The 27,199-nt window shown below is 39.3% G+C and overlaps 1 protein-coding gene across 2 annotated transcripts in view; it reads left to right on the plus strand.

The window, feature by feature from the left end:
* The window catches only part of LOC150076569 (helicase ARIP4), a 566,013-nt gene that overhangs the window by 60,533 nt on the left and 478,281 nt on the right, over positions 1 to 27,199 (plus strand). Inside the window, exon 2 of one of the 2 annotated variants that reach the window (XM_090388127.1) lies at positions 15,517 to 15,708. The gene's annotated coding sequence lies outside the window, so the exon portion shown is untranslated. Of the gene's footprint in view, positions 1 to 15,515; positions 15,709 to 27,199 lie in introns of those variants that run through there. The other variant, XM_090388128.1, reaches the window with a different exon arrangement.

The raw sequence follows: 27,199 nt of genomic DNA on the forward strand, positions 1-27,199 counted from the left end.
AGTTAAACTAACAGGTCTATAGTTACTTGTCACCTATTGAACCCCCTTTTGTGAATTGGTGATACATTTGCAAACCTCTAGTCCCTGAGGGCATCCCCTGAGTCCAAGGAAGTGCTCATAATTATGGCTAATGTTTGGCTTACTTCCTTTGCTGCCTCCTTTAATATAACTGGATATATCCTGTGCACCCCATCTACCTTCCTTATGTTTAACTTCAACAATTTCTCTTCCACTTTTCTCTCAGTTATTATAAAATCACTTAGCTCCCTGTTAGAGTTTGATGAACTTCTGGAACTCCCCTCAAAAACTGTTCGATGTTTTTATTTGCATCCTTTGCCAAGGATTTCTCATAATCTGCCTTCGCCTGCCTAACCTCCTTTGTGACTTAATTACAGACTAGTTTGTATCTGCCGTAGCCTTCTGTGTCACCTGATACTGTACATGCATCCCATACATTTTTCTTCATTGCCACGAACCTCACTAGTTCATCTGACATCCATTTAGGCCTAAAGCTTGAACAGTATTTCTTAGTTGGAATGAAAAGCATAGTAGCTTCCAAAATTAAGTCCCTGAAGGCTTCCCATTTGGAATTTAACGTTAGTGACATCATCAGTTTATCCCACTGTACAGAATTTAAAACTGTATGAGACTTTGTATTCACCTTTACGAAAGCAAAAGCCCTTCCCTTTAGCCTTGATGGTAGTTACATCTTTAAGTAATTCCCACATCAGTTCATTTTGATCACTGTCACCCAGTGGTTCCTTTATCTACAAATTCTTAATGCATGAATAATCACTGTTGATAATCAGATCAAGAGTATTACTCCCTCTGGTTTCCTCTCGAACATGTTGCTGTAGAAAACAGTCATCCAATAAATCCACAAAAGCCTTGCTAGTGTGCAAGTGACCACCTCACAAGTGCCAGTCAATATCTGGAAAGTTAAAATCCCAATTATAAGACATTCTGATTTACTGGCCCACTCTATTTCTCTGCACAATTGCTTATTATACTTATCAGATTCATTAGGCCTATAACACACACCCACTCTCATTTTACCTTTCCCTGTGCTTATGTCACACCAAACAGACTCAACATTGCATTGTCCACCAACATAATTGGATGCACTTCCTTAGTTTGTGTTTCTTAACTAACAGCATAACCCCTCCTCCCTTTCTGTCCTGTCTATCCTATCTGTACACATTGTACTTCCCAAATTCCAGTTCTGCACTGCTTATGTCTGTGTGACACCACGTCCCTGATATCCCAACAATATTTGCCTTTGATGTCTTGAGTAGCACTTCAAGCTCATCAGATGTCTTAACTATACTCCTAGCATTGGTGTACATGCAAGTATACATGCACCTGTTTCTTCTCTTAGTTACCCTAGCACAGCCCATGTATTTATTTGTTTCACTATGATTCCCAGCAGTCATGGAAATCTCCATTGCCTTGTTTTCCAGGCTGCTGCTCATTGTAATAGAAGCAGTGGAAGAATCACTTTTGCCTCTGACTATGGCCACTATTAACCTTTTAGCCTGTGTATCCCCCCATGCTTGCAGTTTTCCGACCCACCTCACACACACACACTGTCTCGATAGCATCAGCAAATATTCTTGCATCCTTTCTGTTTAAGTGTATCCTATCCCTGTAGAAGCAGGCTCTCCTGTCAATAAGCACAGACCAGGCTGAAAAAAATTCTACCCCTTGAACCTTGCACAATCTCTCCAGTGCCGAATTGATCTACAAGGCTCTCATCATATACTCCCTCCTATTGTGTCTGTGCAGAATTGTAGACACTTTCACATTCAACCCTAACTCGCGTCTTTTTTCCAATATTGCTCTGTACTTGTTGAGTAAATCTGCAGATCTGTTACTCTTAATGTCATTAGTTCCAACGTGTACAACAGTATCACCTTTTGTGCCCTTAAAAGATGATATCTGCTCTACAACGTCATCAACTTTTGCCCCTGGCAGAAATACCTTGGTCCTATTCCATCTATACTTTTTTACACAATATATTACCTGTCTCCCTGACAAGAGTCACCAACAATAACTAGTTCCTTTGGGATCACGCATTCTTCCTTGGAGATTGGCTCTGTGTTGCCTGATGCACAGCAGTCAGCTCTGCCATTGAGCTGGGCAGCTGAGAGCTTGATGGGGCACCCTCATATTAATTTCTTCAAGGGCATTTACCCTACACCTCAAGCTCTCATAAATGCCCATCAGAACGCTGAGTTGGAGTCTAATTTCTTGACACTCTAGGCTTAGCACATACAAAAGCATCCTCCTTGGCTATCATGTCCTGTTTTAGAAAGGTTGGCAAACTTCACATTTGCACATTTTTTGAGACTGTGATGCATTGGGGAATTGCCCCCTTCATTTCTCCCCCGAGCCACAGCACTCGCTAGTCTGTGATCTTTGTTTTACAGCTCTAGTCTGGGTCATGATTTCCATTTAAATACAATTTAATCGACAATGGAATTTAATAATAAGCGGGAAAAAAAAGAATTTAATAAGATTAATAATATTTTTGATTAATATAATACTATGATAAGCTAACAGATTCCACAATTGAGTGCTTCGCATTACGCTATCTAGTTTTACTTTATACCTTACGCTTTCAGTTCGAGATATATATACATTACGCAATTTCTTTTCAATTACATATGACAGCTAGTTCAACAATATTGGTTCCAACACCAGGAGTCATAACTTCCAAAAATCGCTAGTTAAATTCAAAATAAGAAGCCAACGAACACTTCTAAACCTATTTAATATCTCTGTAAAACACAAATAGTATGTTAATTAACAAAGAATACGGTAAAAATTAAAAAATACTTATCCCTTTACAGCAGCCAAAAATTCACAGACTGTTCTCTTCTGCGACTATAGCATCCTCTCACCCTCTAGTTACTTTCCCTTCCCCTTACCCTTCATGGTAGTTACAGCTTTAACTAAAGCCCACATCAGTAAACTGTGATCACTGCCAACCAAGTGGTTCCTTTATCTGCAGATTCATAAAGCATGAATAATCACTGCTGATAATCAGATCAAGAGTATTACTTCCTCTGGTTGCCTCTTGAACATGCTGCTTAGAAAGCACTCATCTAATAAATCCAGAAAAGTCTTCCTTGTATGCAAGTGACCAGTCCACAGGTTCCAATCAATATCTGATAAGTTAAATCCCCCATTATAAGATATTCTGGTTTACTGACCCACTCTATTTCTCTGTACAGTTATTCGTTATACTCATCAGAATCATTAGGCTTATAACACACTCCTACTCTCATATTTGCTTTCCCAGTGAGGCGCCTCCGTAGCCAGGTGGGAAGGAGCAGCAGTGCATAGCACACGCTTCTTGATTAGACCGGGGTTCTAGCCCGTCACCACCAAATACGGAGGATGCGGAAAGGTCAGGGAATGACCACCACATATCCCGGAGCAATATGGTCTTAGTTGCTAACTCCTAAAAACCAAATAACAACAACAACAGCTTTCCCAGTGCTTATTTATTATTTATTTATTATTTTTTTTAGCCATGTGGTGCAAGGAAACCTGAGGCTTATGCTGCACCAGCCATAAAATTCCTGTTACCTGAGAGAGAGAGAAGTAGAAGGGAATCACCAAGAAAGAGAAGAATGATGATATCCAGCTCAGGATCCTGGGTTTGCCAAGCCCATACTCACCAGATATGAGCTCCTGGGGTAATATGTCACACCAAACATTGCAATGTTGCACATTCCACCTTAGATTTTTTGTTTCTTAACTAACAGCATAATCCCTCCCCTTTACTATCTTGCCTGTCCTGTCTGTACACATTGTACTTTCCAAATTCCAATTATGCATTCCTTATATCTTATATCATGTGACAACACATCTCTGATATTCCAGAAATATCTGCTTTTGATGTCTTGACGATTAGCATAAGTATAATCACATGATGCAAGAAAGCAAGCTTATGCAGCATCAGCCAAAAAAAAAAAAAAAAACTCTCCCATTTCACCCCTCCGTTTGTTCCAAATGCCTATCCAGCTTAGCCTTAAATTTATTTACGCTAACAACTTCCACAACAAAAGATGGAATTCTGTTCCACAAATCAACTACCTGCTGGCTAAAGACAGATTTCCATACATCTATTCTGCAACTGTCTTTGCTCAGTTTGAATCTGTGCCCCCTCATTTCTTAATCTGAGCAGGAGGAAGACTCCATCAGCTTGCTCAAGCCATTCAGGGCATTATACACCTCAATCTGATCACCTCGCAGGTGCCTACACTGCAAATTGCTGTGCCTGCTCTTCAGGCACAGCAATTTGCAGAACTTAAGCCTTTCTTGGTAAGAGCACCCCATTGTTCCTCTCAATAATCTTGTTGCCCTTCTTTGTACTCATTCTAGCAACTCTACATCCTTCCTAAAATGAGGTCTAAAGACCTGCACACACAGTACTCTAGGTGTGGCCTGACAATTGGCTTGTATAACGGGATAATCACCTCCCTGTCCCTGCTAGAAAAATTCCTATATATCATTGACAAGACTCCACGATCTGCCCTGGCAGCCCATCTGCACTCCTCAGCAAACTTAATATATTCGACTTCACAATTAATCCCAGGTCTTTTTCACTTTCCACTTCCCTGAGTGTAGTACCACACATTTGGTACATTTCTCTTGGGTTATTGCTACCCATATGTAGCACTTTGCATTTGTCAATGATAAATTTCAGTTGCCACTTCTCAGCCCATTTGCCCAACTTATCTAGATCCAGTTGGAGTAGCATATTGTCTTTACTGTCATTAACAACCCTGCCAACCTTTGTATTATCTGCAAAATTCACATTAAACCTGATATACCTTCATCGATATCATTGATAAATATACAAAACAGCAATGGGCCCAACACCGAACCCTGGAAAATCCACTAATAACATTAGTTCACGAAGAGCAGTGTCCATTGATTACCACTCTCTGTCATCTCCCACTCAACCATCCCTTTATCCATTGTAGCAACTTAACCTTAATGCCATATCCCTCCAATTTGTAGAGCAGTCTTCTATGTGCTACAGTATCAACAGCTTTCCTGAAATCCAAGTATATGGTATCAAAATTATTTTTGGCATTCAGTTCCTTTGTGACCATATCATAGTATCCAATCAAATTGGTCAGACAAGACCTCCCTTTAACAAACCCACGTTGTGTCTTAACTATTACTGCAGTCTTGTCTAGATGATCCTGCAATGCTTCTTTAACTAGTGATTCCATTATTTTTCCCGGAACACTAGTTAGGTTAACTTGTGTTATGGGGAAAATAATGGGAAAGTCTATAGTTACTTGTGTCACATTTTGAACCCCCCCCCCTTTGTGAATTGGTGATACATTTGCACACCTCCAGTCCATGGGGACCTCCTCTGAATCCAAGGAATCTCTCATAATTATGGCTAAGGGTTTGCTTACTTCCTTTGCTGCCTTCTTAACTGGATAGATCCCATCCACCTCAGGTGCCTTCCTTAGGTTTAACTTCAACAATTTCTCCTCCACTGTGCTCTCAGTTATTACAAAATCACTTAGCTCCGTGGCAACGTTTGATAAACTTTCTGGCACTCCCCTCACTGAATGCCTCCTCATGTGTGAATGTAGTTGCAAAATACTCATTCAGTTTGTCCAATCTGAGGTCCAATCTGATTCATCCTTTTCCTTTTAGAGTTTCTTTGCATCCTTTTCCAAAGATTTCATCAAAGGCTGACACAAGTAATTATAGACCTGTGAGCTTAACTTCTGTTCCAGGAAAATGAATGGAGGCACTGGTTAAAGAAGCACTGCAGGATCATTTAGACAAGACTTCAGTTATAGCTCAGACACAGCATGGTTTTGTTAAGGGGAAGTCTTGCCTGACCAACTTGATTGGATACTATGATGCAGTCACAAAAGAACTGGATGCAGGGAATAACTTTGATATTATATACTTGGATCTTAGAAAGGCTTTTGATACTGTTGCACATGGAAGACTGCTACACAAATTGGAGCAGTGTGACATTGGAGGCAAATTGCTGCTATGGATAAAGGGGTGGTTGAGGGGGAGAAGACAGAGAGTGGTAATCAATGGACACTGCTCATCGTGGACTAATGTTATTAGTGGAGTCCCTCAGGGCTCAGTGTTGGGTCCATTATTGTTTTCTGTATTTATAAATGATATTGATGATGGTATATCAAGCTTAATGTCCAAGTTTTCAGACGATACAAAGGTAGGCAGGGTTGTCAAGGACACTATGCTGCTGCAACAGGATCTGGAAAGGTTGAGCAGATGGGCTGAGAGGTGGCAAATGAAGTTTAACATTGACAAATGTAAAGTACTACACACGGGAAACAGCAACCCCAGAGCAACGTATCAACTCTGTGGTACTACACTGACAGTGGTAGAGAATGAAAGGGACTTGGGGGTGGTTGTGCAGGCAGATATGAAGTTCTCTGAGCAGTGCAGACGGGCTGCAAGAGTAGCTCATGGTGTACTGTCAATGATATATAGGAATATTTCTAGCAGGGATAAGGAGATGATTATTCCATTGTATAAGGCAATGGTCAGGCCACACCTAGAGTACTGTATACAGGTCTGGAGGCCTCATTTCAAGAAGGATGTAGAGCTGCTGGAACAAGTACAGAGAAGGGCAACAAGATTAGTGAATGGAACAAAGGGTTTCTCTTATGAAGAAAGGCTTAAGTTTTGCAAATTACAGTGTCTGGAGACTAGGCACCAGCGAGGTGATCTGATAGATGTGTATAAAGCCTTGAATGGTTTGAGCATGCTCAATGCTGATGGGATTCTTCCTCTAGCTCAGAATAATCACCTGAGAGGGCATAAATTCAAATTGAGGAAAGACAGATGTAGGATAGACGTGCGGAAATTTGCCTTTAGCCAGCGGGTGGTTGGTTGGTGGAACAGACTTCCATCCCTTGTGGTGGAGGTTGATAGCCTAAATAAGTTTAAGGCTCAGCTGGACAGGTATTTTGAACGAACAGAGGGGTGAAGTGGAAGTGGGTTTTTTTCTTTTTTTTTTGGCTGATGCTGCATAAGCTTGCTTTCTTGCATCAAATGCCTCTACTAATGCTAATGACTTGATTACAGACTAGATTATACCTGCCATAGGCTTCTGTGTCACCCGATACTTTATATGCATCCCATACATTCTTCTTCTCTGCCACGAGCCTCATTAATTCATCTCACATCCATTTAGGCCTAAACCTTGAACAGTATTTCTTAGTCAGAATGAAAAGCTTAGTAGCCTCCAAAATTAAGTCCCTGAAGGCTTAATTTTGACTACAGTGGTCTGACAACTGTCTCAGATCCGACTGTACAGAATTTAAATACTGTCTGAGACCACGATAGTCATCTTTACGAAAGCAAAAGCCCTTCCCTTTAGCCTTCCAGTGGTCCCTTTATCTGCAAATCCTTAATGCATGAATAATCACTGCTGATAATCAGATCAAGAGTATTACTCCCTCTGGTTGCCTCTCTAGGTGCGAGAGTACGCATTAACAGGCAAAGTTTTTATGGGCTCCAGCAAATAGAGAAGATTAGCTTTTTTATTGACTTAAATTGGCATATTAATTTATTTTTTAGAGTTGCTTTATATTCCTAGTAACAATACTTTAGTTTAATTTGAATTTATATAGAGATTTTGTAGGTTATTACTTAGTATCGGTAAGGGTATCAAATCCACGTGTTGAACAGGTTTTGCAGCTTTGCGAACGAAAGTTTTGAATTATACTTAGCCACTTTATTGACTTAATTGTTAGATTAAATTATTTCTATAAGTAGCTTATAGACCTAGTCAAGCTCCATGGTTTATTTTGAATTTAGATGGCGCGATTTGGAAAAATAAATAATACCTCGTGTCCGTAGATTAAATGTCCGTAACTTGTCACCATTGTTATACGATACAACGTGTGCACCGAACTAGATAACGTAAGGTTTAACGGAAAACTAGATAGCGAGTATAGTATTATCAATTAATCAGTGAAATTTATTAATCCTATTAAATTTCATTGTCAATTGAATTGTACTTTAACTAAATAAATATAGCGACCTAGTTTTTACAAACGTAACATCATAAATTAATACATATAAATTGACAGGGAATAAGAAAGTTATATAACGTAACACGGAGATAACATTCGATACCGAAATACATATATATATATACACATACAGTGGATTCTGGTTATTTGGGCCACTGGTTAATCGGGGCAGCCATTTATTTGGAGCAAATCTAAACCCAATCGAGAAAATAGCCAGGGTTTACTTTGCTTAATTGGGACAGCATGCCGTTTAATCGGGGCAGGGGACCACATCACTGGAGATTACCCTACGATTGTCTCCGACAGTACCACGTGGTTTGGCTGAAATTCTGGAGGTCACAACAGTAAAACAAAAACAATTAGCAGTCACCTATTTATTGGGCTTTTCTGTTTTCTGTTAGTGAAATCTATCATAAACGGACAGAAACTCGATCTTACTGAATTTGCGATAATACTGACAGCTGGAATTCTGTGGGTTATTATGGTGAAGTGTGTTTACACTTCTATGAAATCTTCAATCATATAAAAAAAATTAATTTTCAGATCTTCTCTTCATTCCTATTTTTAAAGCTTTGTAACTCGTTACTCCCTTCTCACTTGCGCATATTGTGTTACTTGCAATTTGTGTGTGCCGTGTTCTTTGTTATTCATTGCTTATCTTTTTACTGTTTTAAATTTTAACCTCCACCCACAAATGTCAGTGAACAGAAATGTCAACTAGTTCGTATGTCCATATTACAGTACGTGTTAATTATTCCGATTATCATTTATATTCTTCCGATTTTCACGTATTATTTAATTTTTTAATTGGTAAGGTAATAAAGGGTAAATTTGTGCTTAATATATCTTTAATCCTTTTACTTTTATAGCCTGTGGATAATATTCCTCCTATTTTCTCTAATTAGAATCACTGTTTAATAGAATTAAAATTCAGTTCACAAACGTGATCACAATGACCGGTGCTTACTATACATTGTATAGTGAACGGTACTTTACTATGGTGAGTTCGTCGTAATGTGATTTGATTGTACAGTGAACCAATTGTAAAGGGGGGGGATTGTATTTTTAACTATTTACGTGAAACTTCGGATATTTGGGGCATCTGCTTAATCGGGCCAAAATGTCCCGATGTGTCCCAAATAACTGGAATGGACTGTATATAGTGTTATAACTTCATTGGGATATAAGTTTACGGTTATATTTTATATTGGAATTTTATTGAACTGGAATAGAAATCATAACTCAGACCAGAGCAGCAAAGCAAAAGGCTCAAACTAATGGAAATGCTGTGGTTCAGGGAAGAACGGGGGGGGGGGGAGTTGTCCTCTGAAACACAATCTATTGAAATGCATTGCTTGTTTGATGTTTGTGGAACAATCAGGAATGGGACATGATATTGCCAAGGGGAATGTCTTTGTGTGTGCATGCAATGTAAGGAGTGCAAGGAAATCAGGCGCTAACTCAGCATTGTTATGGGCGTATATGAGAGCTCAAAGGACAGGGTGGATGCTCTCGAAGGATTTAAATTGAGAGGCTCATCAAGCTCTGAGCTGCCCACATCAATGCCAGAGCTTGCACTTGAACATCAAGCAACACAGCAGCAAACCCCAAGGAAGAATACGCTGTTTCCAAAGGAACTAGTTGTTGTAGGTGACTCTATTGTCAGGGAAATGGGGAACATGGTATGTAAAAAGGATAAGTGGAACAAGACCAGGGTATGTCTGCCAGGGGCAAAGGTTGATGATGTTGTAGAGCAGATATCATCTTTTAAGGGCAAAAAGGGTGATATTGTTGTAGACATTGGCATTAATGATATTAAGAGTAGGAGACCAGCGGAATTACTTAACAAGTACAAGTCAATGCTGAAAAAAAGCCGTGAGTTAGGGTTCAATTTGAAAGTGTCTGCAATTCTGCCCACACAATATAGGAGGAGTATATGATTGAGAGCCTTGTCGATCAATTCGCCCCTGGAGAGATTGTGCAAGGTTCAAGGGGTAGAATTTTTTTCAGCCATGTCTGTGTTTGTTAACAGGAGAAACTGCTTCTACAGGGATGGGATACTCTTAAATAGAAAGGGTGCAAGAATATTTCCTAATGCTATCGAGGCAGAGTTAGATGGGTCGGAAAACTGCTAGCTTGGGTGGATACACGGACTAATAGATTAACAGTAACCACTGGCAGAGATAAAAGTTATTCTTGCACTACTTCTATTGAAATGCAATTGAGCAGCAGCTTGGAAAGCAAGGCAATGGGGATTTCCAGGACTGCTGGGAGTCATAGTGGAACAAGTAAATACACGGGCTGTGTTAGGGTAACTAAGAGTAGAAACAGGTGCATGTATACTTGCATGTACACCAATGCTAGGAGTATAGTGAATAAATTCGATGAGCTTGAAGTGCTAGTCAACATCAAGGCAGATATTGTTAGGATATCAGAGACATGGTGTCACACAGACATAAGCAGTGCAGAACTGGAATTTGGGGAGTACAATGTGTACAGATAGGATAGACAGGACAGAAAGGGAGGAGGGGTTATGCTGTTAGTTAAGAAACACATAAAATCTAAGAAAGTGCATCCAATTGATGTTGGTGGACAATGCAATGTTGAGTCTGTTTGGTGTGACTTAAGCACTAAAAAGTCAAAGTATGTGCGTGTTATAGGCCAAATGAATCTGATGAGTATAATGAGCAATTGTGCAGAGAAATAGAGTGGGCCAGTAAATCAGAGTGTCTTATAATGGGGGATTTTAATTTTCCAGAGATTGACTGGAATTTGTTGGTTGGTCACTCACACACTAGCAAGGCTTTTGTGGATTTATTCGATGAGTCTTTTCTACAGCAGCATGTTTGGGAGGCAACTAGAGGGAGTAATATTCTTGATCTGATTATCAGTAGTGATTCTTCATGCATCAAGAATCTGCAGATAAAGGAACCACTAGGTGGCAGTGATCACCATGTGCCGAAATGGGATTTACTTAAAGAGGTAACTACCGTCAAGGGTAAAGGGAAGGGTTTTTGCTTTCGTAAAGGTGACTACAGTGGTCTCAGACAGTATTTAAATTTTATACGGTTGGACAAACTGATGATGTTACCAACAGCAAATTCAAAATGGGAAGCATTCAAAGGATTAATCTTAAGCCACTAGGCTTTTCATTCCAACAAAGAAATATTGTTCAAGATTTAGGCCTAAATGGATGTCAGATGAACTAATTAGACATGAGACAGAGAAAAAAAATGCATGGGATACATATAAATTAACATGTGACACAGAAGCCTATGATAGATATAAGCTGGTCTATAACCAAATTACAAAGGAGGTTAGGCAGGCAGTGGCAGAAATCTGGCAAAGGATGCAAAGAAAAACATCAAACAGTTGTTTACTTATGTAAACTCTAGAAGGAAGGGTATGAATCAGATTAGTCCACTTGATATCGATGGTTCAACTGTTGATGATCGTGCTCAGGTAGCTAACAAACTAAATGAATATTTTGCATCAACATTCACACATGAGGAGTTATTCAGGGAAGGGGAATGCCAGAGGTGCATTCAACTCTGGCTGTAAGCTAGATAATCTTTTAATAACTGAGAGTAAAGTGGAGGAGAAATTGTTGAAGATAAACATAAGAAAGGCACCTGGGGGTGGATGGAATCTATCCAGTTATATTAAAAGAGGTGGCAAAGGAAGTAAGCAAACCCTTAGCCATAATTGTGAGAGCTTCCCTGGACTCAGGGGATGTACCCATGGGCACTTGAGAAGTGAAAATGTGACCCCAATCCATAAAGGGGGGATCATAGCTAGACACAGGTATTTACAGGCCTGTTAGTTTAACTTCTTTTCCAGGGAAATTAATGGAGACACTGGTTAAAGAAGCATTGCAGGGTTATCTAGACAAGACGTCAGTTATAGCTCGAACACAGCATGGATTTGTTAAGGGGAAGTCTTGTCTGACTAATTTGATTGGATACTATGATGTAGTCACAAATGAACTGGATGCAAAGGATAACTTTGATATCATATATTTGGATCTTAAAAAGGCTTTTGATACTGTTGCACCTGGAAGACTGCTGCACAAATTTGAGCAGTGTGGCATTGGAGGCAAATTGCTGCTATGGATAAAGGGATGGTTGAGTGGGAGAAGACAAGAGTGGTAATCAGTGGACACTCTCTTCGTGGAGTAATGTTATTAGCGGAGTCCCTCAGGGTTCAGTGTTGGTCCATTGTTGTTTTCTGTATTTATAAATGATATTGATGAAGGTATATCATGCTTAATGTCCAAGTTTGCAGATGATACAAAGGTTGGCAGGGTTGTTAAGGACACTACTGATGCTATGCTGTTGCAACAGGATCTGGAAAGGTTGAATAGATGGGCTGAGAGGTGGCAAATGAAGTTTAACATTGACAAATGTAAAGTACTACATATGGGAAACAGTAACCCCAGAGCAACGTATCAACTCTGCGGTACTACACTGACAGTGGTGGAGAATGAAAAGGACCTGGGGGTAATTGTGCAGGCAGATATGAAGTTCTCTGAGCAGTGCAGACGAGCTGCAAGAGTAGCTCATGGTGTCTTGTCAATGATATACAGGAATTTTTCTAGCAGGGATAAGGAGGTGATTATTCCCTTGTATAAGGCAATGGTTAGGCCACATCTTGAGTACTGTATACAGGTCTGGAGGCCTCATTTCAAGAAAGATGTAGAGCTGCTGGAACGGGTACAGAGAAGTGCAACAAGATTAGTGAATGGAACAAAGGGTTGCTCTTACGAAGAAAGGCTTAAGTTTTGCAAATTACAGTGTCTGGAGACTGGGCACCGGCGAGGTGATCTGATAGAGGTGTATAAGGCTTTGAATGGTTTGAGCATGCTCAATGCCAATGGGATTCTTCATCTTGCTCAGAATAATCACCTCAGAGGGCATAAATTCAAATTGAGGAAGGACGGATGTCGGATAGATGTGCGGAAATTTGCCTTTGGCCAGCGGGTGGTTGGTTGGTGGAACCGACTTCCATCACTTGTTGTTGAAGTTGATAGCCTAAACAAATTTAAGGCTCAACTGGACAGGTATTTCGAACGAACGGAGGGGTGAAATGGGAGTGGGTTTTTTTTTTTTTTTTTTTTTGGCTGATGCTGAATAAGCTTGCTTTCTTGCATCATATGCCTTTACTAATGCTAATGCTAACTCTGTGGTACCACACTGACAGTGGCAGAGAATGTAAAAGGACCTGGGGGTAATTGTGCAGGCAGATATGAAGTTTTCTGAGCAGTGCAGATGGTCTGCAAGAGTAGCTCATTGTGTCTTGTCAATGATATATGAGAATTTTTCTAGCAGGGATAAGGAGGTGATTATCCCCTTTTAAGGCAATTGTCAGGCCACACCTTGAGTACTGTATACAGGTCTGGAAGCCTCATTTGAAGAAGGATGTAGAGCTGATGGAACGAGTACAGAGAAGTGCAACAATATTAGTGAACTGAACAAAGGGTTGCTCTTACGAAGAAAGGCTAAAGTTTTGCAAATTACAGTGTCTGGAAACTAGGCACCTGTGAGGTGATCTGATTGAGGTGTATAAAGCCTTGAATGGTTTGAGTATGCTCAATGCTGATAGGATTCTTCCTCTTGCTCAGAATAATCGCCCGAGAGGGCATAAATTCAAATTGAGGAAAGACGGTTGTAGGATAAATGTGCGGAAGTTTGCCTTTACCCAACGGGTGGTTGATTGCTGGAACAAACTTCCATCTGTCATTGTAGACATTGATAGCTTAAATAGATTCAAGCCGGAACTTGACAAACATTTGGAGCAAGGGGATTGGTGAAATAAGGGGTTTTCTTTTGGCTGATGCAATATAAGCTTGCTTTCGTGCATCATGTGCCCTTGCTAATGCTCTCGAACGTTGCTATAGAAAACAGGCATCCAATAAATTCACAAAATTCTTGCTAGTGTGCGAGTGACCAGTCTACAAGTTCCAGTCAATATCTGGAAAAGTAAATCCCCTATTATAAGATATTCTGATTTACTCGCCCAATCTATTTCTCTGCACAATTGCTCATTATACTCATCAGATTCATTAGGCCTATAACACACACCTACTCTCATTTTTCCTTTGCCAGTGCTTATTTCACAAGAAACAGACCGAACACTGCATTGTCCATCAACATCAATTGGATGCACTTCCTTAGCTTTTATGTTTCTTAACTAACAGCCTAACCTCTCCTCCCTTCCTCTCCTACTATACTTCCTGTACACATTGTACTCTCCAAATTCCAATTCTGCACTGCTTATATCTGTGCACCATGTCTCTGATATCCCAACAATATCTGCCTTTGATGTCTTGACTAATACTTCACGTGCTGTCCGGGCTAGCCGGGTGGGTAAAGTGCCTGCCTGGCAACCCAAAGGTCGTGGGTTCAAATCCCTCCTCAGGCTTGGATCAGAGTAGTGCAAAAACCTTGGAAGGTTTTTCTTCTTTACAGATAGGGATTTTCTGACAATTACGGGTGTGTCGTCATCATCAAAGACCCAAACTTTGTTTTGAGCCTTGGTTGGCAGATCGTAATAGTACAGCCAAGTCTCGTCACCTGTCACGATGTTGTTCACATACCGAGATTGTCCCTTATCAAACTTTTTTAACATCTCCCGGCACCAAGTCACACGTCGTGTCATCTGCTCTTCAGTCAGTTGATGCGGCACCCAGAGAGAACAAAGTTTATTCACGTGCAAATGATCTTGCAGAATCGAACGAATTGCTGGTGCATTTAGGCCCAAAGTATCCTCTATCTGTTGGTCGGTCACTCGCCTGTTTTCGTCAAGCATTTTCCTCACAGCAGTAACGTTTTCCTCCGTAACTGACGTTCGTGGCCTTCCCGGCCTGTCAGAATCCTCCAGAGTGAAATTTCCCCTTTGGAATTCTCTATACCACCTGAATATCATTGTACGATGTGGACAATCATCATCTAGTGCAAGAGTCATTTCTTCTAAGCACTGGTCTATGGTTAAACCACGCACGAAATTATACCGCAAAACTGTCCTTATCTCATTTCGTGACCACGATGCCATCGCAAGCACTTTACACTCTCACTACTAATGAATAACTGAGCCCATCGACTTGGCGCTGCGGCTACTATGCACGTATGAACATGTCTCAACATGCAGCAACAAGCAGCTTCCTGTGATTCATTGTTGCGTCATATTGCAAAAATTTCCTAGTACCCTTTGTATGTAATACTGTACCAGAAATAGAAATCTAATCATGCTGAAAAATCTGCATGAGAGATAAATGGATTTATTATTATAAATTAGTAGCAATGGCATATGATGCAAGAAAGCGGCTTTACTGCCTTATTGGAGGCATAATTTCAGTTAAAAAATTAAATTAGGCCTGTTGAGATACAAATTTATCATTTAATCAGATTTATTATTATTTAAGATAATTTAAATGGATGTAATATTTTTTTTTCAGATACAAAATTCTTTTTAACAACTGTAATTGTTTAGAGGGGAAGTAAATGGCGAGGTTGGAAGACAAATGGTACTTTTTTTGCATTCTGCAAAAGCAGTTGATGTGATATGTTCTGACTGAGAAAGATTAGCAATTAGTCTAATTTCAAGCATAGAAATCTGATCTTGGCCAGAGATCTAGATATTATCAAAGGTATGTATAGGCAATCATTTCTATCTTTAAAATTTTAAATTGTAAATTTAAAAAATGTCACTTCTCTCTTCATCAAGGAGCATTATAAGGGACAAACCTCAATAACATTGTTGTTCTTGACAATGTGCCTGATCATCTTGTTAACATTGAAGACCTGGATGTTTTCTTGCCAACAAATTGACACCTTTTGTTGCATCTGTTGGACCATGCAGTGGCAGCAACATTCAAAGCCTGTTATTATGTTGGGTTTTGTGACAACTGATTGTCAAGACAAACTGCAAGAACAAGCCATCATTTCAAATTCTGTAGGGGATAATAAGAAGGCTATAAGAAACATTTTAATTGTCATGCAAAGAAGCCATTCAGGCTATGAAGAATGGTGTGTAGCAAGAATAAATGGTCAGAGTGCATTCATAATGTTTGGTGATTTGCCACTGGGCCTGAAATTCAGTTACAGGTTGCAGACTAGGAAAAGTGAACATAACTAAAGTGGTGGAGATGCTGGAACCACACAGTGCTAAGCTGGCTCAGTGAGGGTCTGATTGGTTGGAGTGCAGAGGGGGAATGGGAAATGCAGCCACTGCTGCAAGAAAAACAGCCTGTGACAAAAATAAATCTTTTGCAGAAGCAGCGTATAGAGCAACGGTGGGCAAATGCGGCTCTCGCATGCGGCTCTTCGTTGAGTTAAGTGCGGCTCCCATTAAATCTTTTTTTTTTTTATTATTTCAGAACTTTTTTCACTGAATCTTGTTAAATTAACTAAGTAATTAATATTTTGTTATACGGATTTTATGTTGTGTTTATTTTTTTTTTTATGTCTAGATATTTTGCTATTTTTTATTTTGATTATAAATAAATCCGCGCGCATTTACACTGCTGGCGCCACAGCGGACTTCTGCAACACTATGTGACCAAACCTCCCATAAGAGTTTCAATTCCAGACTTTGGAATTAAATTTATTTAAATTTTTTGATAACATGACCTCTTTGATAAAATATCAAAAAACGAAAATACGAACAAGAAAATAGAATCTTTCAAGAAGAATTGGGTAGAAAATTTTGCTTTTATTGACAATAATGGAAAGTCGTTGTTTCTTATTTGTAAAGTTACAATTGCAAACTAATTTACGTCGACACTACGAAGTAAGTCATCCCCACTTTTCAACTCAATATCCACTCAATTCAAAATTGCGAACAGAGAAACTTAAGTCCTTGCAATCTGGTCTTCATAAGCAACAAGGACTCTTGTCTTCTTTTAGTCGCGAAGATGACAGAGCAAACGAAGCTAGTTTTTTGATAGCTTGGAATATTGCTCGTGCCAAACGTCCATATGGAGAAGGAGAATTTATTACAAGGTACAAGGTATTCGTGTAATGATTGCGGCCTCCAGGGTTTCCCCTATATACCGCTGTATCTTCTGTAGTTTATTTATAGCCGGCAAGTGTGTATAAATGTATGTTTTAGTGTAGGTTCTGATGGGTGTTGTTTGCCGGCCCTGGAGACTTTGCAGCCTGGAGGCAGGGGGGGAAGCCACCTGCGTCCAGACTCCCGTACCTTGCCACGAGGAGGCGCTCCAGGGGTTAGTAACCGCAAAGAGGGTTTCCAACCAGTGGTAAACCCGTGAAAGTTATGGGAAGGAGAAGTAGGACAAAGAAAGAAGAGAGATATTCTCTTAAGAAAGGAGCAGAAAACGGTAGGATGAATTAACAACTAAGAACAGAGAGGAAAGTTAGGTTTTCTCCGACTGGAAGAGGAGCCCAACCTCAGCCAGCCAGAGAAAGGAAAACTCAAGAAACAAATTTAATTGTGTCTGAGACACCAAGAAAATAACTTAACTTAGCATCTAATTACAAAATTTTCCAAAAATTTGCAGTGAGAAGACAAGACTTCTGAGAAGCCCAGAAGAACTTGTCTGAACAATAGTTGGTAAGAGTTTTAAACAGTTACACTAAATAACAAGCAATCTAATAACCTTCAGTGATTTTGTTAGAACTGTATTTCTAGTATCTTAACACACAATGAGGAAAACTTGAGATTTAACAAGGCTATTAACTCCGAGAGTCATAATAAAATTAAGATCACAATTACATAAAAAGAGGAAGTTGTAATTCTAAACAATAATTTTTTTTTTTTTTAATCCAAAATTTTGAGTTAAACAGGATGAGCTGTGTTTAGCATCTTTCGTCTTCTAAACACGGAGTTAGCGTAGTTACAAAAAGCTGAGAAGGATTCTGATGTTTCCAAAAATTTTGGGAAATCATCTAGGGTATAAACATTAGTGTCTAACATGAGCTGGTAACGTAAATCTAAATATATGTTGCAATTTAGGACTAAATGTTCCACCGTCTCCTCAGCTCCACAATGACAAAGAGGAGAGGGGACCAGTCCAAACCTAAAAAGGTGGGAGTTAAGGCCGTGACCCGTAAGAAGAAAAGAGGAAAAAAGTCCAGGTTGAAGCCAGGAAAGATTCTTAGATTTTACAAAGACTTTAGGAAGGAAGGAGAAAGTAATTCTGCCAAAGGAAGAGTCATCCCAAGAGAGCTGCCACTCATCAAGGGCTAAACTGAGCAGTCGAGAAACTTCAAGGTCGGTAGAGTTATTATAATTATTTTCAAAAACACCAATGGAAGCAGGGGTAAGACGCCTCCTGTGAAATTTAAGAAATGCAAGGATAATTTCTAAATGAATGGGAAGGTGCCCATTCAGAACTAGCAGGGCATCAGTAGAAACAGTTCTGCATGCCCTGCTCGTGGCCAAAAGGAAGGATCTTTGCGTCTGTAGAAGAATTTTAAGGATGAGAGAGTTTTGGACGCGGGAACCCCACGCAGTTTTGGATCCAGATAATACAAAACTACATAAATTGATCGCACAGGTTCCTATGTCACGCCGTACAACTGAGCGTCATATTGGTGCAATTAGTAAAAATGTTGAAAATAGTTTGATGTGTGATTTGAAAAATTGTACAGCATTTAGTTTAGCTCTCAACGAGTCTACAGACATTCAGAATGTTCCACAATTGGACGTTTTTGTCTGCTATGTATCTGCAGACGTAAATGTGAAGGAAGAAATGTTAGACCTAGTAGCTCTTATCGAAACAACTGGCGGTACCGATGTTAGAAATGCGCTTGATGAAGTAATGAACAGGTTTGAATTGCCAAGTGATAAACTTGTAAGTGTTGTGACTGACGGAGCGCCTGCAATGATAGGGAAAAACCAAGGTCTCATTGGTCTTTTAAACAACGATCCTAAAATTCCACTTTTCTTACCTCTTCACTGCATAATTCACCGCGAGCATCTCATAGCGAAGTACTTCAAATAGGAAAATGTATGGAAGATTGTTTTGCAGATTGTGAATTTAATTAGAACAAATGCCAAAACATATCGTCAATTTAAGAACTTTTTAGAAGAGTTGCGAATGAATGACGAAACAGATGAATTGCCCAATGATTTATCCCTGTGGTGTGTTGTAAGATGGCTGTCAACTTACAATGTTTTGAGCCGTTTTGTGGAACTCCTAAATCCTATCATAACATTTACAAAAGAAAAAGGGAAAAAAATACTCAGAATTAGAAAATGAAACTTGGCTTTCTGACTTAACGTTCCTTACAGACATTATAGAACATTTGCAAACACTTAATTTGGCTTTACAAGGAAAGAAAAAAAATTATTATTGATTTGTCACAAACTGTATTTAGTTTTGAAACTAAACTTCGCCTTTTTGTGTTGGATCTTAAGAACAAAATATTTAATCATTTTCCACGAGAATAACAAATATAATTAATATCAAGGAAGAAAAGTTAGACTACAAAGAAAAATTGGAAGAATTGCAAGCAGATTTCAAACATAGGTTTGAAGATTCGAAAAGTTTTGAAATCTGCATTTGCATATTTTGTGAACCCATTTATTTGTGATATTATTGAAGATGGATTTCCAATTTCTGAAATAATACTTGTTGAAAAAGCGGCTGGCAAATTGGAGTTATTAGATATGAAAGAGGATCAGGCATTGCAAATGCAGCACAAATCTACTTCTATAATTGAATTTTGGAAACTCGTGCCAGAATCAAAATATCCACATTTAAAGAAAGCTACTTGCCGTCTAATTTCAATTTTTGGTACAACATATTGCTGTGAATCTTTGTACTCCACAATGAAGTTCTTGAAGTCGAAATATTGTTCACAGTTAACCAATCATCATCACACTGAATTGCTGCGAACGGCTTTAACAAAATTTACGCCAAATTTGAAAGATTTAACGAAGACCAAAGGTCTTCGTTAAATCTTTGAAATAATTATTTTGTATTTTCTTTCTCTTAATTATATTTTCTTATATATGCATACTTTACATAGCACTTAAGACTTGTGTAGAATATGTAATCATATTAATTAAATTAAATTAAATTAAATTTTAATTTGTGTATTTAATACTATGTAACTATGGTGTGGCTCTTTATAATATATGAAAAACTGGAATGCGGCTCTCATTGACCTCATGCGTGCCCACCCCTGGTATAGAGCATCAAGAAGGATATTTCAAAGATCTACCAAAATAATCAGTAACTGTCACATTAATTCATTACTTCATCAGTCCTTAATTTCTCAGATACTCAGTATTCAACCTACAAACTTCCATGAAGATAACTCGTGTATGTGTGTATTTTTTATTTATTTATATTTTTTAAATTCTTGTATTTTCTCTCTCTGTCATAAACTTTTCTGAACCTCTATCTTGGAGTTTGAATAGATTTTTTTATTTATTTATTTTTTTTCCTCCTGGTTGACAGCGCTACATGCATTGTAAAAAAAAAACCCCATGATGACAATGGGTTTTTTTTTTTTTTTTTTGACATATTTGCATATACCGGGTAGTTATAAAATAAGTTTCCCTATTCAGGAGACCCTAGTGCAGTGGCGGGCAAACTTATTTCGCTCGTGACCCCCTTTATTAAAAATATAATTGATGCGACCCCTTCAGTGAAAATCCCGAAGGAGGATGACAAGACTTTTAGAGAAGAAAAATGGCATTTTATAAATTATGTAGTAGAAATTTTCATTTGAGTACTGAGAAAGGAATAAAAAAATTGTTTTCTTTTTAATTTCTTTCTATACATTAAAATAATTTTCCTCCTAGTGATATTTATTCAGCCAATGGAATAATAGAGATGCGGGTTACATGGTAATACATAGCAAATACTAAAATACATAACAGAAGCTTGTTTTACTGTGGTAAAACAAGCTTCTGTTTAAGCATGGTCACGCGCTATGTTTATCTAACATGACCACGCAGTACCAAGCTTGATTTCCATATGTAACATATTTATGTATTCATAGCAGAGGAAGAGAAACACAGTGTTGAAAGCTTCTGTTGAAAGGGATCACGAATCCAATACAAATTTTTATTTTATTTTAATTAATCAAAAGAAGCAAGCTCAGCGAGCAGGGGACGAAGCCCCCTGGTACACATTAAAATAATTGTTTAATATTTTAATTGAATACAGCAAAAGCAACAAAACAATTAATGAGAAGGATGAGCCTGGATAAGCGTTAATATTTGATCCATATTTGGATGCAATATTTGAAATTAATAATCTCATGTCATCTTCTGGATCATGTCTGGAACGCTGTTTTGTTTTTATTGCTGTTAATTTTATGACATAAATATGTATACATAAAAGGCAGCTATCATTGTATCGCCATTTTCGGTATTTCTGGATACTCATCTTGAGGAGAAAGCCAAATTTTTTCACAAGTTGTATTGAAACAGGCACGTACTGCTTCGTCAGACGACAGGTTGATAAGATCTTCATGTCCCAAAATTACCATTTTGGGACATGATTAATTTATAAAGCAAAGGGATCACGAATCCAATACAAATTTTTATCTGGAGATACATTAAATCGTTTGGAAAATTCTTACTTAGCATTGTTTTAGGTAGGAGGCAATGATATCTTTAAATTGTAAAATATCAATAATACTGCTGTTAACAAAATCAGAAAACATGGGAACATTTCAGTATTATTATGCTCAAGTTCAGTCTTACAAAGGTTAAGTTTATTTTTTAAAGCTTCTGGGTATTAATATATTTGTTCCCTGTTCTTGAAGACTTAAGTTTAATTCAAATATATCAACAAAGTAGCTAAGTTTTCCAAGCCATTTTTCATTTGTAAACAATTGAGCAAGGTTCTGCCGATCTGTATCTGATAAAAACAATAAACCTTCATGTTTGAGGCCAAAAAGTTGTCGCAACACTTTTCAGAACTGTGTACCACTGGACAACTGCCTCACTTTTTTATATAAAACAATTGTTTCAAAAGCGGATCCCATTTGATTAAAAGGTATAGTGAAAAGTCTGCTGTTTAAGCTTCTACTTTCAATAAATTGATCACACTTACTGCATCTTTCAAAACTTCGTGGAAATCAGTTTGCATTTCCTTCACTATTAATGCTTCCCTATGTATAATGTAATGATTCAAAACTGTATTTGGAGCAATTTCCTTTACTTTGCCTTTTTAAACCTTTATTTAATGTAGCCATCAGTACAAATCGCAACACAGTTGTTCCACATTACATTATTTGTTTGAAAGAAAATATTTATAACATCAAAAATCTTCTGGCCTGTTGTTCTTCCTTCCAAAGCTTTGCAATATAGAAAATCCTCCAAAATATCCCCCTCATAGCAGAATCCGACATATACAATAAGTTAAGCAAGGTTTGCAATATCTGTGGATTCATCTAATTTTATTGCAAAAATTTGACTTTCTCTCAATTGATTTAATAAATTGAATTTTATGTTGTCTAATAACTGCAATACGCCTGGAAACGATGTCTCTGGACAGAGGAATTGTTTTTAAATCATTGCTCTACTTTTCTCCATGCATAATTGAAATAATTTTTATTGCAGCAAGGAGAATGTACCCAATTCTGAAGCATTATAAAGCTTGCATGTTATACACTGAGTGATCGCTGAATTATCACCACCTACCTAATACTTTGTAGGTCCTCCTTTTGCCCTCAGTACAGCAGCTATCCGATGTGGCATTGATTAAACAAGATGTTGAAAGTGTTCGGGAGGTGTATAGCCAACCAAGCTGTATGTAATGCGGTCAGCAATGCAGGTATGGAGGTGATTGGTGTATCCAGACACCTGATATGCCTTTCCATAGTGTCCCACAAGTGCTCAGTGGGATTGATGTCGGGGGAGTTCAGAGGCCAGTCGATATGCTGGAAGTCAGAACTGTGTTCCACAAGTGCCCAATGGTTTGGCGCATTGTCATCTTGGAAGACACCATCACCATTCAGGAAAAAGTTTAACATAGCGGGGTGTACACAGTCAGCAAGCAGTTGACGATAGCGGAGACCACTGATACGTTGTTCCACATGCACCAGGGATCCAAGTTCCTGCCAGTGAAACATGACCCACACCATACAACTACCTCCACCAGCCTGCACTTTTGCTACCATGCATGATGGACGAACAACCTCATGTTGTTGATGCCAAATCCGTACACAACCATCCACGGTATGGAGTAAATAACGTGACTTATCTGACCAGCACACCTTCTTCCAGTCTTCTAACGTCTAACTTGTATTCTCTCTGCACCAGGCGTCTTTTATGCCGATGAACCTTGGTTAGGAGAGGATGCTGAGGGGGTCGTCTGCTGGTATAGCCCGTACGTGCGAGTGTGCGATGCATGGTCATGCCAGATATTGTCCGGGTTGGCCCATGTTGTATCGGGTAGTCAACTCTTCAACAGTGCTGTGCCTGTTCGCCTGTACGAGTCATCAGACTCGGCACTCATCTCTAACATCAACCTTTCGCTGACCTTTGCAGTTTTGCTGTCGAGTCATTGTTTGACCATTTTGACGCCAATCCTCGTACACTTTAACTATATTGGTGACTCGAACGCCCCACCAGTTCGGCCGTTTTGGAAATAGAGGCACCAGCTCGTCGAGCACCCAGAATCTGACCTTTATCAAAGTCTGATAAATCCTTCCTTTTACCCATCACGCTCAGAATTTTACTACCTACTGAACCACTGACACCTTATCTATGCTACGTAGGTTGACTAACTGCGCACTCTTGTACCTTACGTGGTCAACGGGTCGCATTCAATTTTCATCATAATTCAGTGATCACTCAGTATATATTGTATACACACTTGTTGTGTATATTTACGGCTACAACACATTCACACCTCTGGCCTTTATGCAATACAGTACAGCCAATTTGAGAATTTGTGCTGTAGGAAGCACAAAGAGCTAAAGGGTTTAATCGAGTAGTACTTTTGAGTAATACTGATAAGTCGCACTAGTCAGCTGCTTTTTGTGTGTCCATAGCCAGTGAGCAAATTAAGGCGTATTCCCGATGCGGTAGGCAGTAGGGTTCATTCGTATCTCAGACTTGTTTCAAAGAGCAAAGTCTCTATACTTGCAGTATTAAAAAAATTAATTTTAATAACAGGTTTTTAGCTTTTATGTACACAAAAAATAAATTTATTTGAAAATTTCCACGGCCCCTTTAATTTATCCCATGACACCCAGAGGGGTTGTGCCCCATAGTTTTCATTCCACTGCCCTAGTTTCAAAACGGTTTGAGTTAGCACTGTGAAAATCAGTGTGTGTGTGTGTGTGTGTGTGTGTGTGTGTGTGTGTGTGTGTGTGTGTGTGTGTGTGTGTGTGTGTGTGTGTGTGTGTGTGTGATTTAGGGTATGGGGAAGTGATTTGTAGAAGAAAAAAATTAGGTAAAATTTCTGCCACCAGTGGAAAAACAGCACTGTACATATTTAAAAGTTGTCATTCAAGGCAATCTGTTTATGCAAATGACATCCTGTTAGATAAAAGCAGAAAGGCCAATGCCACCATCAGTAACCATTAGGGCTCTTACAAAAAAGGAATCTGCTCTTTTAGTAAAACTGTTCTACCAGAATAATAACTCTAATGCATCATCATCATCCGCCATTTTCAATCCAATGCAGAATGAAGGCCACTCCAGCAACTTTTCAGTTCCTTCTGTTTTGTGCAGTGGACATCCATTTATTACCCACAAACTCGTGAATTTCATCTCTCCATCTTCGTAGTTGTCTTTCAGGTTTTCTTCTAGCTCCTCTTGAGTACCATTATGTTATTTTCTTAGTACATCTGTTTTCATGTCTTCGAGCTAGGTGTGTCCTGCCCAAGACCATTTTAGTTTTGGTAAGAATGTCTTTACTTGAGTTTGCTGCCTAATCCATGTGTTTCTCTTCTTATCTAGCATTAGCATTAGTAGAGACATATAATGCAAGAAAGAAAGCTTATGCAGAATCAGCCAAAAAAAAACCAAAAAACCCTCTCATTTCACCCCTCCATTCGTTCCAAATGCCTGTCCAGCTCAGCCTTAAATTTATTTAGGCTATCAACTTCTACAAGAAAAGATAGAAGTCTGTTCCACCCATCAACTGCCCACTGGCTAAAGGCAAATTTCCGCATATCTATTCTGCAACTGTCTCCTTCCTCAATTTGAATTTGTGCCCCCTCAGGTTCTTAATCTGAGCAAGAGGAAGAATCCCATCAGCATTCAACTTGCTCAACCCATTCAAAGCTTTATACACCTCAATCAGATCACCTTGCAGTGGCGCCTCTGTAGCCAGGTGGGCAGGAGCGGCAGTGCATAGCACATGCTTCTTGATTATACCAGGGTTCAAGACCATGACCACCGCATATCCCCGGAGCAATATGGCCTTAGTTGCCAATGCTCCTAAAAACCAAATAACAACAACCTCTCAGGTGCCTACTCTCCAGGCATTGTAATTTGCAGAACTTAAGCCTTTCTTGGTAAGAGCACCCCTTTGTTCCCTCTCACCAATAAGATTGGTGAGGGGGAACAAAGCACAGTTACTCCCTTCTTTGTACTCCTAGCAACTCTACATCCTTCCTGAAATGAGGCCTCCAGACCTGTACACAATACTCTAGGTTTGGCCTGACCATTGCCTTGTATAACGGGATAATCACCTCCCTGTCCCCGCTAGCCAAATTCCAGTATATCATTGACAAGACTCCATGACCTGCCCTGGCAGCCCATCTACACTGCTCAGCAAACTTCATATTTGACTGCACAGTTACTCCCAGGTCGTTTTCACTTTCCACTTCCCTGAGTGCAGTACCACACAGTTGGTATGTTTCTCTTGGGTTATTGCTACCCATACGCAGTACTTTGCATTTGTCAATGTTAAACTTCAGTTGCCACTTCTCAGTCCATTTGCCCAACTTATCTAGATCCAGTTGGAGTAGCATAGTGTTTTCACTGTTGTTAACAACCCTGCCAACCTTTGTATCATCTGCAAACATTAAACCTTTAGCATTAGCATTAGTAGAGGCATTTGATGCAAGAAAGCAAGCTTATGCAGCATCAGCCAAAAAAAAAAAAAAAAAACCCACTTCCACTTCACCCCTCTGTTCGTTCAAAATACCTGTCCAGCTGAGCCTTAAACTTATTTAGGCTATCAACCTCCACCACAAGGGATGGCAGTCTGTTCCACCAACCAACCACCCGCTGGCTAAAGGCAAATTTCCGCACGTCTATCCTACATCTGTCTTTCCTCAATTTGAATTTATGCCCTCTCAGGTGATTTTTCTGAGCTAGAGGAAGAATCCCATCAGCATTGAGCATGCTTAAACCATTCAAGGCTTTATACACCTCTATCAGATCACCTCGCTGGTGCCTAGTCTCCAGACACTGTAATTTGCAAAACTTAAGCCTTTCTTCGTACGAGCACCCCTTTGTTCCATTCACTAATCTTGTTGCCCTTCTCTGGACTCGTTCCAGCAGCTCTACATCCTTCTTGAAATGAGGCCTCCAGACCTGTATACAGTACTCTAGGTGTGGCCTGACCATTGCCTTATACAATGGAATAATCACCTCCTTATCCCTGCTGGAAAAATTCCTGTATATCATTGACAATACTCCATGAGCTACTCTTGCAGCCCGTCTGCACTGCTCAGAGAACTTCATATCTGCCTGCACAATCACCCCCAAGTCCCTTTCATTCTCTACCACTGTCAGTGTAGTACCACAGAGTTGATACGTTGCTCTGGGGTTGCTTTTTCCCATGTGTAGTACTTTACATTTGTCAATGTTAAACTTCATTTGCCACCTCTCAGCCCATCTGCTCAACCTTTCCAGATCCTGTTGCAGCAGCATAGTGTCAGTAGTGTCCTTGACAACCCTGCCAACCTTTGTATCATCTGCAAACTTGGACATTAAGCTTGATATACCATCATCAATATCATTTATAAATACAGAAAACAATAATGGACCCAACACTGAGCCCTGAGGGACTCCACTAATAACATTAGTCCACGATGAGCAGTGTCCATTGATTACCACTCTCTGTCTTCTCCCCCTCAACCACCCCTTTATCCATAGCAGCAATTTGCCTCCAATGTCACACTGCTCCAATTTGTGTAGCAGTCTTCCATGTGCAACAGTATCAAAAGCCTTTCTAAGATCCAAGTATA

This window comes from Mastigoproctus giganteus, chromosome 13 (genome assembly GCF_048544385.1).
Source record: "Mastigoproctus giganteus isolate SK-2022 chromosome 13, ASM4854438v1, whole genome shotgun sequence".
In the NCBI taxonomy this organism is placed as follows: domain Eukaryota; kingdom Metazoa; phylum Arthropoda; class Arachnida; order Uropygi; family Thelyphonidae; genus Mastigoproctus; species Mastigoproctus giganteus.